The 16,458-nt window shown below is 47.1% G+C and overlaps 1 protein-coding gene across 1 annotated transcript in view; it reads right to left on the bottom strand.

The window, feature by feature from the left end:
* LOC142563742 (protein O-mannosyl-transferase Tmtc3-like) overlaps positions 1-16,458 on the bottom strand; it is a 427,622-nt gene that overhangs the window by 187,299 nt on the left and 223,865 nt on the right. Inside the window, exon 3 of the mRNA XM_075674346.1 lies at positions 4,040-4,083. The gene's annotated coding sequence lies outside the window, so the exon portion shown is untranslated. The remainder of the gene's footprint in view (positions 1-4,039; positions 4,084-16,458) is intronic.

Here is a 16,458-nt window from a genome sequence, read left to right as displayed (position 1 = left end):
TCGGCCTCGAGACAGCACTTCCAGCCACCGGCAAAGTCTGGATACATCTTCAGATACTGTTTGACGTCTCGTATGGCACGTTCCGCTAGGCCGTTTGCTGCCGGGTGGTATGGAGAAGAGTACTTGATCATTATGCCGTGTTCCTGTGCCGACTTTGATAATTTGGCACTCCGGAAAGCCGGCCCGTTGTGTCAGACGAGTGCCTTTGTGCGTTTAAAACATTCAGCCTTGCGGAGATCTATTACGCTGTTTGCGTCTTATTTGCCAGCTTTAGCCGCAATCGTCCTTGTGCACTCATCTATGGAGAACAAGAAAGCATGCGTTCGCTTGACTCCTTCCCCCTTCTTTTTGAGCTCCGCGAAGTCCAAATGAATTACTTCGAACGGGACGCTGTTTGGAGGAATATAAATGATTCGATAAGCAGCTTGCTTCTCTTCCAACCTGTACGGAAGCACAACACTAAAGCGCCTGGCATGCACGAAAAGGCAGAAACTCAGAGAGAGATCGACACCATGAGGGATGTTAACGCTAGCGGTGAAATTGGAACCGCTGCTAGGTTTTGCGTCAAGGTTTATGTGTAAAGTCATTGAAAGACGTGTACATAATTATAAAGTACAGTAACTACGATCGACGTACGTGTCCTGCAAAAAGAAAATAATCAACGAAAGCTTATTTATTCATTGACATGATCAAGTGTAGATCAGGAAGAAATATACCTATTGTGCTTCTGAGGTTCAATGACACGAAACTTGTGCATTACGCTGGCTAACCTGAGGCCGTAGATTTTATGATTCACTGATGTCTATAGTATCTATATTATTATATATATTATATTTATTATCTGTTATCTATATTACAGTTTCCTTGGTGTGTGAAGGTCATGTTGTGCGCAGCCATGCAAGCTGGCTGCTGCGGAAGCACTGGATAGTATTTAACTATAGTTGGACGTGAAATTCGCGTTAGGTACACTTTTCTAGGTTCGCGTTAGGTGCCTTCTGAGATGAAAAAAAGAAAATACATTATGGGGTTTAATGTGCCAAAACCACTTTCTGATTATGAGGCACGCCGTAGTGGAGGACTACCGAAATTTCGACCATCTGGGGTTCTTTAACGTGCACCTAAATCTAAGTACACGGGTGTTTTCGAATTGCGCCCCCATCGAAATGCGACCGCCATGGCCGGGATTCGATCCCGCGACCTTGTGCTAAGCAGCCCAACACCATAGCCATTGAGCAACCACGGCGGGTTAGAAATTTGTAGTTCTGCACTAAAAACAGATATCGCAGTTCTGTAAACTGCATCGGTTAGAGAATACAAAGCGGAACAAAACTGATTTAGTAATTTACGTCTTACGTGATTTGGTTACATCGTTTGCAAGGGTTTTGCAAAAGTCCTACTCACATATTAATGGTCTAAATGAGAGCCATATTTAATATATCAATTTTTCCGCTTTAGATGTACTGGTAGATACAACTGTCATAATTGTGACATCGTTTTCATTGCCGAGTTACACAGTTGTAAGCTTCATAGTTTTGTTTTCTGAAAATTTGCGATTTTCAACAATTTTTATAAAAATATTGACGGCTTAAATAAAGAAATTTGTTACTATTAGTAACTACAGTTTTACTTTTTCTTTTGAAAGCAACAAGCATCATCAAATTTTGAGCAGTGGTTGCCGAGAAAAATGATGTTTCCTTTCCCATTTATTTGAATTGTATTGAATTCTGAGTTTTTACGAGCCAAAACCACGATTTGATCATGAGGCATGCCCGTAGTGAAGAACACCGGATTAATTTTTACTACCATGGGATCTTTAAAGTGAACTATGCGTGGGCCATGCTAGCAGTAAATCGTTCTGATGAACGAACCACGTTCCAGCAAAATTGAGATTAAGGACATTTTACTGCGATAGCAACTATATTGACACTCCAGATGAATTTCCGCAGTCGCCGTATATGCAAACACCCTGGATTAACCATCACCCTATAAATAGTCTTTCTCCTAACTCGTGCCAAGTCGTAAAAAAACACATGCACCATACACGAACGCAACCAACTCAATATTGTTTTTTGTTCTTTAACCAGTTTTTTTACTAATTATTTGACAACGAGCCTAGCTGACCAACTAACAGATATCAATTAGCTACCATTCATAGTAGCGATATAAACCCAGAACCTTAAGTGAAGGCGTTGTATAGCGTATTGACAAATATCCAATATATTTTTTATGAGAGTTGCAGTCGGTAATCTTTTTTTTTCCAAGTTCCGTTGAAAACTGGCACGGTCTGGAAAATTGTCTCGGCACTATGTATACGCGCTTGCGCACAGCGACATAAGTGCCCCTGGACAAATTTCGGATGAGCAATCCGTGCTTACCAAACCAATAATTACTTTGTCAAACTTTAAAAATACGCTTTCTTATTCTGAAATAATTGCGTCCACATTGGTGATTTCACTGAGTAAGCCATTGTTGTGTTAACATTGTTAAACAATTCCTGTATATATTATTACATTATTGTTCGCTTTTTGCGAGGCAGCGTTGAAGCTTTTGACAGAAGTGAGCGGCACCTGGTGCCTTTCGCAAACACTCAAAGGCATCTGCGCAACGGATAATCCTACAGGTTTACGAGTAGCTTCGGGAAAGCATATGCTTCAACTGCATCAATGCTAGCTGCTCTGTAAGGTTCATAAAAAGACTGACGGCGGGAAACCGAACCGTTTTTCGGTGCAGTAAGGACTTCGCGCCCCTTCAACCTGTGTTAATAGAAGTAGCAGCTATGTTCCGCGTAAGCCTATTAGTTACTGGCACCGTAGGCCAAGCCAGTTAACCCTGGCGTCGAGCGTATAAGGCGTCTGCACAGTGAGAGTGGAATACCATGTTCGACACCAAAGCGCCGCTGGCGGTTTCTTAGCAGCCTGCAGGCACCGCGACGCCTGAACTGCTCTCCGAGAAGGATCAGATGCAGGGGAAACAGGGGTTATAGAAGACGTGAGTAGCGCACTGGCGTTGGCCGCCAATGAGCAAAGTCGGAAGTTCTGCCTCGAAGACAGGAAGCGTATAACAGGGGGGGGGGGGGGGGGCATGGTTCTGTATCTCTGTTACTGATACTGTTACTGAGCCACTGATAGGCTTGTTGCACGCTTATGGATTTAAAAAATCACGCGTTTCCGATTGGAAAAGTGGCAATAGTTTTGCGCTGCGTATGATGTTAGCAGCACTCCATTGATTTCCAGGCCCTTTGTGGGCAAACAATGCGCTGCATTTGAGCGTGCCTACTCTTTCCTGTTTGCGCTGAACCCGGTGCGCGAACACTGGCTTAAGTGAGCCAGTGAAATGAAATTACAAAGTAGATTGGCCTTCTAGTTAACAGTTTTCCAAAAGCCTCACGTTAACAGTTCGGGACAATTTTAGCTGCAACGCCGAGGCATACTTATTTAGCAGAGCTATCTTGCAACAAGGGCGAGTCTGAGAACTTCTGCTCAAGCAGACGCAGCTTCATTGTGGCGCTGCTCCAATTTCGCTATTTGAACATATGTTATAAAGCGAAAAATTGAAAAACGGTTATTAGTGAGTCATTTTAATTATTTACCTTGACATTGCCAATGTGTGACGTAATATTCATCTCTTCAAGTAATGCATTAGAAAAGGGTGAACTGCGTTTTCACAGATAGAATAAGGGAAACCAAGGGGCTCAATTTTTAGGAACAAGCGCGTGAAGCCAACAAACAATGAAGCTAATAAAAAGACAGGAGAAATTCAGTTTCTCTAATAATAATATACAAATAAGAGTTAAATTAAATACAGGCAGTGTGTTCGACTCCCAGCGGTGGCTAAATTGTATTTTCTTCCACTTTGATTTCCTTTTTCCTTTATTAACAGTATAACGTTGAGCAGAAACGTAACCCTCCTCCGCAGTTAAGTATGCAAAAGAGTTAATTTTTCCAACGAGTTTATTGGCTTAATTTGCATTTGCGTTATATGCCTGTATCTATATGTTTGTAACAACACATGTATGCACCATTAAGGAAATGGTACTTACTTTAGAGTCGACCGTAGCCTTCAATTGCTTGGGAAGTCTGTCATCTGGAACGAGGAGGCACAAGCACTTAGTTACGCCATACCTTCGAGACATAAAGCCACAAGAAATACAGCTCTAGGCGAAGATATTGCCTCCTCTAAGGGCTCCTTACTAGGTTTGAAGATCGGCAATTATTAAACCCGGTGCGTAGATAACGTCTTGACGATCATCTCTGCAAACTAGTACACCGACGTGCTTTGCCATAGCAGCTTGATTTCAATCTTTCAATCAAGACGCCGCGCGCCATTCTCAGAGCAGTCAGTGTCCGCACCAGCACGGACGACGTCACTGCTCTTGCCCACTATATCAAGGGTCACGCCAGCAGCGTGCAACTGCCAGTAGCAAAGTGAACAACATCAGTCCAGTGGCAAAGTGAACAACATCAGTCCAGGGATTTCCGCGAAACACAGAGAGCGCAAACTCGCCTCTGGGAATGTGCCGCGCACCGAGAAAGAGAGAATAAAAACAGACGCATCTCTTGACGTTATCATGACATGGATCTTTGGCCCCAATGTCCCGAAACGCAGGAGATGTGTGTGACTTGCAGAGGCTGGTCGACGCAGTGGGCGGGAGCCTCTGATGTGGAGAGCTCGTTTCCTTACACCGTCATCTCGCAACATTTGATTTGCGTCTCCCTTCGCTATTCCTGCACTCTTTTCGAAAATTCCCGCGCTAGTACGCTCCTTGTATGGCGCTCTACAACTCAAAGTTGCCCCCAATGCTCGACGGGACCTGGTGAGGGGCCTTTTACGAGAAAGCCATTATGAACCATAACATTAAAAATAAGAAAAGAACTGCACATCAGTAAGTTCATGTTCGCTCGCTCAACATATTGTTTTGCGCGCACAAACATACAATGAAATAAAACAAAATGGACAACGTTCGCAGTCGCCAAGGGTGAATGTATTGCAGAGTAGCTCTCCTTGTTGTACGGTCCGAAGATACGCCTCTCTCATTAACTCAGCAAGAATGCGCGTTTTGGGCGCCAGCCAGTATAGAAACCAAACGCTCGATATGTTGCTCGAGAAATGGTTCGTTCCCACTAATTACTTTTTTATCCAACGCATAAATTAATCTATTATGAACAGAACAGCCACCCGTGTGTCTTTAATTCAACGGTCGCGCTTAAGCGCGAGAACAGCCGCCTTATCCGACAACATTCAGTATGCACTTGTACATTGGCGCGCGAAGGCACCACTTTCTCTGGGCACAGCGCGCTCAAAAGGTGCAAGGCAATCGGGGAACGCCGCTTCTTCAAGGGTCTCTGACAAATGATACTCTTCGCTTTCAGTTAAGGGGAGTGTAAAATGCTGCAGTCCCATGAACTGCAGCTACGCGAGTTATTTCAAAACTGCAACACGCGCTTTGAAAACACTCGCAGTCGTTGCGCTTAAGACGTCGCGCGTCTCTTTTCTAATTAGTGACACGCAGAGAACCGTGCTTAGTGGGAACCGACGTCTGACGGGCGAAGAAGTACTGGGGGTGTCGCGCCAGCGCTACACCTCGTTAAGAATAATTTTTGGGCACAGTGGGCCTCGAGCAAAATCTTTTGAGATGTGCGCATAATGTGGTTTCAAGAGAACAGGAAAACAGGATGCAAGGGCTTAAGATTTGTTGGAAATTAACGTGGTGTACTCGCAGCCGCCGCACGTACTTCGTCGCGCGTCCATACTGTGAAATTCCAACCCAAGAATACACTCGTCGTGCACAATGTGCGGTACATAAATACAGCTTTATATTCTGCTCGGTATTCTCCTCGACGGTGTGCACATAACACTATCTGAACCAGTGCTCACGATTAACCTAGTTCCGTCGCATTCTATTCGCTGCAACGGCACGCCCATTTCATGGCGCGCGATGCGGTCTCTATATTCAGGATTGAACAGCGTTTTATGTGCCACGCGCTTGATTATCAAGAATTGATGCGAAACAACCTTGTTGTGTCGCTTGTGGCTGGGAGTGGCGTTCACAAACGCATACTCCTACCGTATGGGAATGGCCGAGAGCCCGATGTGCGACCCCTGTGGGTGCGAGGAGACCATCGAGCACCTATTGTGAACCTGCCCTCGCTACGATGTCCAACGCCTCTCTCTGCGGGCAACTTTACGCCGACTGGACTTGAGACCGTTCACCGAGTCAAAGATGCTCGTACCGTGGCCACACCCGTCACTGGCTCGAAAAGCGATTCGTGCACTAGTTCAGTACTTGAAGTACACCGGCTTAAGAGACCGTTTATAGTGTCCTTGTGTATGGTGTCCCTCCCACACGTACTCAGTGCTTACTCTCTCCCTTTCTTCCTCTTTCTATTCCCCTTTCCCCCACCCCCAGTGTAGGGTAGCAAACCGGATGCAGTTCTGGTTGACCTCCCCGCCTTTCCTATCCTTGTTTTCTCTCTCTCTCTCTTGTGCGCATGGGTTTATTGTAATTTAAGTGCAGTGAGATTACAATTTATGTTGCCCTCTGAGAGGAAGCTACACTCCCCTTTATACATAGCGGGAAACGCTACAGGAAGGCTAGAGATACTTCTCTCGGTGCTCCCATTCATGACCAAAGAATATATGTAGTGCGTCGCACATGAATAAAGATATAGATACGCCTCACGTAATTCGAGGACAACATTAGGTCTCATACATTTATGTCGCAGAACATGACGTACATATTACTGGAAGGTGTCGCAGGTGTGAACCTATTTACGACAAAACGAGCCGAGTGACATGTTTCCGCGACCAGCGGCCACAGCGCGTCGCTTTCGCCCGCGACCAAGACACAGCACGCCGCATTCTTGAAGCACAAAGGCACAAAAATAATGCTCGATTTCACGTGGCCTTACTCCCAAACGTTGCAGTGTGGTTTCATATGAAGTAGTCATTCCGTAGAAAACGACGTGAATCGAAAACAACTGAACCGCGTAATGTCATGCTTCTATGACTGCCCCCCTTGCACAGCTTGGGCAGCGTTGCCTGCTAAGTACGAGACAGAGCCTAAGTGTTTAATCCACGTTTACCTTATCCCTCTAAAAGCGATGATCGGCACCAGAAGTGCAAATCGGAGCGAGAGCAAGAGGCGCTCATCGAAGGAAATGAAAAGAAGAAAGGAAACGACTTCGAGCTTGCCGTGTAGTAGGTGGGTGGTCAGTCAGCTTTAAGCGATCGACCAGAATAGGGATACGGCCCGTACTATCAGCGAGAAGCAGACACCAAGGTATGCAAATGAAAGAAAATTTCAGCCCCAAGGAGAACCACAGCCCACGCGCCCCGAAAATCGACGTCACAAAGCACGACACCGAAAAGCCAGATGATAAAAGTCGTCGTCAGCTCTTCTTTTCTCGTTTACCTGTGACGTGAGTTCAGTCTGGTGCTTCCGGTCCTGCCCATACCTCTCAAGACATTGGGCTTCACTTGCGTCATTTTTCGGAATGAAGAAGAATAGCGAATTTGAAAATAACGACGAAACACAAAAGATAACACAAACTGCTCAGACGGTCCCCATAAGCGTCACGATTCCAGCGCTCGCTTTCAGCGGAATGTCCCTTCTGCACATTCTGATGGTTGCTTTGTGAAACCCGTACATATATGTTGTTCAGCCTGCAAGAAGTGCTACCTTTATTTTTTTTTTTTTTTTTTGTAATCGGAAAAATTAGTCTTTCTTATTTTGTTTTTAATGCTACAGATCTTGCAGATGATGTATCCGTTAGGGAATTTGTGCCGTCTTAGCGTGCTACACTTGTCAAAACTACATACACGACCATTTCAGATCACGAGTAGAATCGAGACTTAAGAGCCTTCGTTTGTGGGTTTTATTTACATTTTGTTGAATTTTGGGGGGTAAAGATCGAGTGTTATTTGCGAAGAGGAAAACCGGGGGACAAACTGAAGTTTTTGTTTTCTAGCAGCCCTAACTTCGGGATCCTAGTGGTAACATTTACAAACAATTAACACAACGTAGTTAGTTCATTAAATCAGGTGTAATGGCGCATAAGAGACTTCGACCATGCTGCGCAAGCCACGAGGTGTGAAAAAGTCAATGGTAAAAGCAGCAGAAGACGCGTTGCTGTAAATGTGTTCTAAAAGCCGGTTTTGTAGAAAGTTCAGGACTTCTGTCAGGGACACAAGTGGATCGTCTCACAAAATTAAACTGAGGTGTAGAGGCATGTGCAATTTGCATATTTCGCGGAAATACTTGCGTCTTTCTAATTGCGATATGTGGACATGTAAATAAAATGTGCATTATTGGTTCGTGGCATCCATCGCATGTCGGTTATTACTAGAATAGCCTTTTTTAACACAAACGTCCTACTTAATAAAGAGAAATCACCCAATTAACACATAATAATAAATATCGCAGTTTCGCCCGAAAGGCGAAGCATCGATTGCGATAGCAAATTAGTAGACAACCATACGAAGTAAGGATAGTAGTTTTATCGGCCGTATAAACTTGTAAACATTCGTGTACTAACTAAATCAACAAGCATGATGTCACGCACGCACAAACAAACAGGCACACGACTCACTCGATGATCGCGCACACTCGCTGTCAAAACGATCGAGTGAGAAAGCGCGGCAGCAGCCGCGAGGGAATTGACCTTCGAGCTGCCTCTCGCTTCAACTCGAACTAAGCGGCGAGAACACGGCGCAATACAAAGCTACCAGCACTCGGCGTACCCTATGCAGATTGCTTTCAAGATGCGGCCCGCGCGGCCGCACCATACGCTGCCGCCGCCAGAGTGTAACGCCCCCCCCCTCCCCCCAGTGCCTTGTGCGCGACGGAAGACGGCGCGCTTTCTCCCCACTTTCCTGCCTTGTGCGCACGAGATTGAGCCACCATCGTCGGCTCACCCTCGCACGCTTTCACTCGCACATACAGCATACGGCGCGCGGCGACGATGTTATCGCCCTTGGACTTTATACGGAACATCACGCCGACGGCGTCGGCATAAATGCGCCTAGCGTGTCCTTATGATTATAGCGCAATAATAAAGAAAAAAAAAGCTGCTCGCAAATTATGTGACGAACTCATCTGTGCAAATAATCTTTGGCATGCAGGCATTTAATACCTTTAAAAGAAACCCCACGAACAAGAACAATAAATAGAGACGTTCTTGCGTTTCCTTATTTACTTTGGTTTTTGTACTTTATTTAACAAAGGAGAAAATACAAATAGTAGTGCGCACGGGCTTGCTATTTTTCAGATACAAGAAACCCTTGTTTACGTACATTATGATATGTGTTTCGAGCGTTTCTCTGTCCATTTCTATCATTCCAGACACATCGGGTCTTTCGTCCTTGTGCGCTGTCGTTCTCTTTTTCTGCTTCCCGCCATACGCTCTTGCAACAAACTCAATGGAATACCAGCTAGGCCGAATCAGTGACCTTTCCTTGAACGCAACATAGTTTGTTAATCTTCCTCTCACTGTCGCAGCTACTGTCAGCAATGCAGAAAAACGTCAGTGCTGCTTTCGTTTCGTAGTGCAATACTAACTTTTACGTGTATGAGATGTGCGGGAAATGCGATGCAATGCGTCGTTTTCATAATCATGTAAACACGGCTACTAAAAAAGCAACAAGCTTTCGGTCACTCTAAATTAAATTATGGGGTTTTACGTGTCAAAACCACGATCTGATTATGAGGCATTCCGTAGTGAGGACTCCGGAAACTTAGACCACCTGGGTCTCTTTAACGTGCACCTAAATCTAAGTGCACGGGTGTTTTTGCATTTTGCCCCCATCAAAATGCGGCAGCCGCAGCGGGGATTCGACCCCGCGACCTCGTGCTTAGCAGTCCAGCACCATAGCCATTAAGCGACCACGGCTGTTTCGTTTATTCAAGGCCTGCAGGCACTGAATTATTACATATGCCGGTTTTCACTAGAGTGTTAAAGGAAAAGGAGGCATACGGACCGTTTATATCACATTGCTAAAGATGGTGGTTCCCGAGTGGTGAAGCCTTCCGTTTCATTAACGGAAAAGGAATTACCTTGCCTTGACGCTGCATAGATTACCTATAATCATGCGCCTCTGCTTTATGTGGTTAATTTTTTACATTGATCTTTACATGCTTGTGTTCGCTTGTGTTATAAAGCCGCGGTTGTTATCACGATGATCGAGTGTCAGTTGTGTGCATGGTGTGGTTCTACCTTTTCAGCCCGTGTTGGCCCTTGGTGTATATGACCCGCTTTAGTGTAATAAAACTTTCAGTTGATATACAGCGCCATCCCATCCTCCCCTCTTTCGTGCTAGGCCTGTTCTTTGCGTCGCATTTTCAAGAATGCCATTTTCTTTTCTCAGGCATAATATTTTCAAGAAAGAAAACAAGCAAGAAATAACCAGGGCCTCTACGGCACGAAAAAGTTACCCGCCGGTAGCGTGCACACAGTCAAAACACTTCGCGCAAGTGGGCAGGTTGTACAGAGAGAAGAGAAAGAGAGAAGGCAAGGATGCTAACCAGAAAAACGTCTGGAGGCTGTGGCGCAAGTTATGTGCCCCAAAGGGGCACATTTTTCTGCATTCGTCACTCCTTTGCAACACACCTACCTACTGTGCGGTAACCCACTTCGCTTATGCGAGGCTTTTTACCCATGTTTAAACTTACCTCGGACCAGCGCGTGCCCGCGGGCAGGTGGGAACGCGCTTTTGTTACTAGACGTGCACTGTTGATATTGCGACCACTGTTTCGTCTGACAAAAATAAGAAATTGACAGCTTCTACTCGATCATCGCACTAGCAAAGCAGAGAAGGGGGAAAAAAGCGAACAATTTAAGCCTGCGTGTTTACAACAGATGTTCACGCAAGCACGTTGATAGAACTTTTCGCGTCTGGCCTGTTTACTTTCCACGCCACAGTAGAGGCAGTAAAGTCACCGCTGTGATTGGGGCAAACAGACGCCGCTTCGGATGCACTTTTGCTGGAACTGGCAGCGATTTCCGCAGGCGACAGGCACTGCGCGGAAGATGGCCGTCGGACCGATTAGGCGGTGGGGGAGGGGGGGGGGGGCGCACACTACGTGGCTGCGCCGTGGTGGTCGTCGGGGGGCGTTCAGGCGGCAACGTTGTGCGCTCTAGAGAGCGCAGTTCGCGCTGATTTTGGCGCAGCCTGCGGCGCGCTCGAGGCCAGCGGAGCGGCAGCGCACGCTAGGGCCGCTGAATAATTGAGGCCCAGCGGCCCACAAAGCGGCAGGCCGCCGGCATGCAGCGCGCACGCTTACGGCCCACTCGTCGGCGCGTCCGGCAGTCGTCTCCGGCGATCGCGTAATTTGGTTAGCGCCCGGCGTGCCTCCAATTATAATTTCAAAGGCACCCGAGCAGCGTCTCCGTTGTGACGCCCGCCCGTCGGCCGCTGGGATTTGCTTCGATCGGTTGTGTGCGCGGCGACGGCCCACAATAGTGCGACGGCGCAGGCTCGCCAAGGTGGCGGCTGCGGGCAGTGACACCGGATACGCGCCACTGGCCTCCCCCGCCAATTTATGACCAGCCATCGAAATGTAGGCACGCAAGATTTGTCCTCTTGACAACGCAATGACTGGACGGCTAGGCGTCGCGCAAATCGAGATGGGCCCTGTGAGTGTGCGGGCCAAGTGCCTTTGAGCACCGTCAGCGACGATTTTCTGGCGCAACAAGCGATCGTGAAATAGCGGTGGCAGCAGCAACAATGCGTCCAGGAGGTGTTCCACTGAGACGATACATACACAAATAGAACCGCTGTATTGAATTGAACTTGTCCTGTATATATTTTTTTCGTAATTTGTCTCTTTCTCTAGCTCTAGCTTCGTAATATAGTTTCGATAACCGAGTTTGATTTGTTTGACTGCCATTGTATTCACAGTGAAGTGGTTATTTGTCTTGGTGCACACGCTCGTTTCGTTTACACGAAAGGCCTCTGTCGCCGCTTCATCCCATATATATAGTCACGCCAAGTGTGCAGCATTTGCGCTCTGCGAGTAGAAGATTCAAGCAAAAGCGTGAACGAGGAGATGGTTTGTCTGCTTCTGGGTCTACTTGTACGGTGGGTCTATAGAAAAAATAAACGCACGCATGGTTCGTGCCCTAGTTACTGGCTGATTACGTCGTTTTACGCAGTGAAGTACAACACCAACTGGGACACCAATTTTAACCTGCAATATGGGCTTAATCAGAGTACAAGTGCGACGCGAATAGCGCTGTACAATATCGAATCTACGAGAGCACCAGCGATTACTATTAACTATACGGTGACGCATGAATGAATAAATACTGGGACGACATGAAACGTGTGATTGAGATTTGAATGCCACCAATGGTAGTCAGTGCTCTTGTTGCCACTTAAGCGTTGTTTTGCTTTCTTGGAACAAGTTCGTCCAATAATGAGCTCTCGCTCCCTCTTTTCATTAATTCTGGTAGTGTTTCTGCTTCTTCATCGCCATTATGCCGTCAGAATATAAGCATGCTAGCAGAACAACGCTTTTATGCTTCTGATGACAATGATGATGGCTCTCTATGTTGCAGCTACACCGGTAGGTACTGTTGGCACTAGAACTGTGGTGTAGTACTTTACTGTATGTAGTACAGTACTGCATTAACAGCGGATGAACGATAAATTGTGCCTCTTGCACAGCCCTTTGTTTACCGTGTCATAGTTATTGTTGATTTTTCGTCCTCTTAAGGCGGTCATAAAAAAAATTTAATTTGCAATACTACAAGTAGACTTGGCTGTGCACCCTTATGGCATGTCATGGCCTTCGACGGCCACGTTGAGGAAGCGGAACAGCCAACCGAGCGACGCCGACAGTGAATCCACCGAACTGCAATCTGTGAACAGTGAAGACTCGGGCGACAACTTAGTGCCTGCTCTGAGCCACAAGGCTGAAAGAAGATCACTCGCAACCTCGCCGCCTTCAACTCATCGACAGTGAAGCCCGCATGTGCTTCCATAAGCTACACCATTTCATGTAAGCAGCTGACTGTCGGACAAATGAGGCACCTGAACCGGCAGACCTTCACAGCAAAACTTGAATGCCTTGTACAGAACGATATAAAAGCTGTACGAGTCAACACCTGCAAGATTGTCTTATGCATTGACGTTGAACATCCGGCCTCTATAAATGCTATGCGCAATGTCACGGACCTTGGCGGCATCAAGGTCCACGCCCATATCCCACTGAACAAAGACATGGTGACTGGTGTAATCTACCATGTCGACGTCACCATTCCTTGTGGCGTCCTTCCGGTACTGATCAAGCCAGTCACTGGCCATACTGACATCGTCCAGGTTTCACGTATGGGCAACTCGCGTTGCATAAATGTTGGGTTACGAGGCGACACTTTACCATTACACGTGAAAGTGGGACAATTTCTTCATGTAGTTCTTACATTTGCATTACGACCACGACTGTGTCGCAAATGCCAGATAATTGGTCATGTGAGTGTAGGTCGCAAAAACGCCGCTGTTACTCGGCGTTGTGTGGAACCACACACTGCATAATCCTGCCAAGCAACTGCTCTGAAATGTCCCAATTGCCATAGATCCCATGAATCTTCATCAAGAGGATGCCCGTTAGACAAAAAAGGATGGAGTGTATTGAAACAGATGGTACGGGACGGTTCAACACACAAGGAGGCCGCTGATGCTGTCAGAAAGCGACAACGACGCTCCTGTCGCCGACTGACGTCTAGGAATACAGCCACCCGTTCTGGACCACCACTGCGATCTCCTACTCCAACAGATCGATGGACCACTTTTTCCCGACAGCCAACACCACCACCACCGACACCAACACCACCCAACGCGTTGCATTCAGAAAGCCGAAAAGACGCAGGGGCACAGAAAGCAGCGGTGGATGTCGCTTGGTCCGCACTGCCACAAATGCACACTCCTAGATAGGCAACGCAAGATTTACCGCGAAATCTGCATCGCGTACTGATGACTTCTACGGTCAAGGCCTACAGGTGCTCGCTGTGTTGAACGCATTACGCAGGCTCACCAAATCTCAACTCCATCAGCTCTAAGCGTATACTGCAAGTTCTGGATACCTTGGAACCAGTTCTTGCAAGCCTTCAGTAAGATCATGGATTCTGGTCCATTTCCACAACAGCCTTTCCGGGAAATGGCAAAGAGCGCTTCGATATTTCAGCAGAATGCGAGAGCTCTCATATCCACAATTTGCGATTTTCGACAATTAGTATTTGTCAATCAATTCTTCTTTGTGGTCACCTGTGAATCTCTACTAACACAGATTGTCGGGTTATGAATCATTCACGTATTCGACATGCGGAGAAAGCTGCAAAGTTATCGCTTATCTCAGAAAGAAATTGACGTATGTTCACCCCGTAGCTCAGTCTCATGAAAACGACCAATACGTCTGTGTACGCATGAAGAAGAGGTGTTCTTTTAGGCTCATAAGAGCTTATCTTCCCCCATCGAGTAGACTTGACCGGAACAGATTAATTGACATAATCAAAGCGACTCTTCCTCCATGGATAAACAACGGTGATTTTAATGCACATCATCCGCTTTGCGGAAGTTCGAAGACAAATACTAAGTGCGCACATATCTGCATCCTTTGCTTCTTTCCATACACATTGTGTCTTAAACTATGGCAGCCCGATTTACCTCCGCGGCACAACATACAGCAGCTGCTTGGACTTGTCTTTGGTGTCACAAAGCTTAAGTAGCTGCATCCACTGGATCACAGATATTGAAATTAACAGCAGTGACCACATCTCAACTTATCTCATCATAAAGGGACTCAAGTGTACCTGTTCTATATTCTCAGGACAAATTGATTGGTAAGCATTTAGGCTTTTTAGCGATAAGATATGTAGGCACGGTTTCGTTCAACTAGTAGGGGATGCTATCTCGCAAGAAATGCAAGTTTTAACTGGCTCCTTTCAGATATCAGCCAGCCATTCAGAATTTGATGCCGAACTGGAGCGGTTTCGGGCAATTCGCTGATGAGTCGAAAGGCGATACAGACGCACAAAATCCGTCCTCGACCTTAGGCTAGCCAGACGCATGCAGAAAGAATTCAAGCCTCAGATGTACAAGCTGCAGGCCCAGCGGTGGAAGAGCTTCTACCAATCCCTTGAGCATGACAAGCCATTGTCGCGTGTGTGGAGAACTTTACAGGCTCTTCGCGTCTCTCCACAGCAACATCAATTTTCTGTACACTGGCTATTCATCAAAGCCGTCGACAGATTGATGTAGTCGCCGAATTCTGTATAAAGGTAGCTGGTGAAACAGCTCTCAACAATGTGGATCTACATAATGTCCCTGAAGCACGATATCCAAGTATGAACCTGCTATTTTACTTCGAGGAACTTCAAACGGCTTTGACTGTTTGCCGAATCCGGTCCAGACGGGATAACGTACATTGCCCTACGTAACGTTGACCAGGAAGCGTTCCGTTGTGGTGGTCAACAGCTTTTCCGTTGTGGTGGTCATCCCATCAAGATCGGCGTCGACCAGATTCAAGTTGTCCCATGGCATTACGGCCATGCCTGTTCCGAACAACGTACACCCAGTACACATCGTGCGCAGAAAGCGAGCTAGAGTCAAAGCCCTGCTCCAGAAAGCCAGCGAACTAGTAGACGAAAGCACTTTCGTCGATGCGGCGTTCGAACCCAACAGGCGAGCGCTCACCGCGGTCTGTCTGGATGGTAGATGAAACGTCACGAATTCCGCGTCTCTATATGCAACGGATCCAGAGACGGCCGAACAGGTAGCCATCGCCCTGGGACTCCTTTATGGCAAGAGAACCAGAATACACAGTGACTCGAGAACGGCAGTGAGAGGCTTTGCCAAGGGCACCGTTTCCAGACAGGCCCTGGCGATCCTCCGCGGCAAGGACGTTAACCCGCACACGATCATTTGGTTTCCCGCACACATGGGACAAATTGGCGGGCCCCGACTAATCTCAACGTGTCGGCTCACGATGCTGCGCGAGGGCTTACAGACCGCGTGGCGCTAGGGCAGCCAGGCTTGGAGGTTACGTTCTGCAGGAACCATGCATCTTCTCTCATACAACGAACTCCCGAAACACTTGGCGCGCAGAACATATCCGCCTCCGCACATAAAGCCAAACAGACCCCAAGCTCTCACCATGAGGCTCTTGTAGAAGGGAACCTATCCCGATCCCCTATTAATAAGCACGATATTTCCGGAAGCTTTGGCTTCATATACTTTCCCTCGATGCGGTAGCGTAGCAAACTTAGAACGTATGCTCTGGCGGTGCTCCGCGTTACGCATCGACAAGGACAATTCGCCAAAGAGCGTTTCGACGCGGCTCTGCGTAGCCCCGAACTAGAAGAGCAGACATGGATAGTCCATCGGGCACGCGATGCGGCCGAGAGGCTATAGGCCTTTCGGTCCCGACGTGGGAGCGGCCCGCTTCCGGCTACGAATCTAGCGAGA

Source organism: Dermacentor variabilis, chromosome 1 (assembly GCF_050947875.1).
Source record: "Dermacentor variabilis isolate Ectoservices chromosome 1, ASM5094787v1, whole genome shotgun sequence".
Lineage (NCBI taxonomy): Eukaryota > Metazoa > Arthropoda > Arachnida > Ixodida > Ixodidae > Dermacentor > Dermacentor variabilis.
The sequence above is the reverse complement of the archived record's forward strand: the minus strand, read 5'-3'. Positions and strand labels throughout refer to the sequence as shown.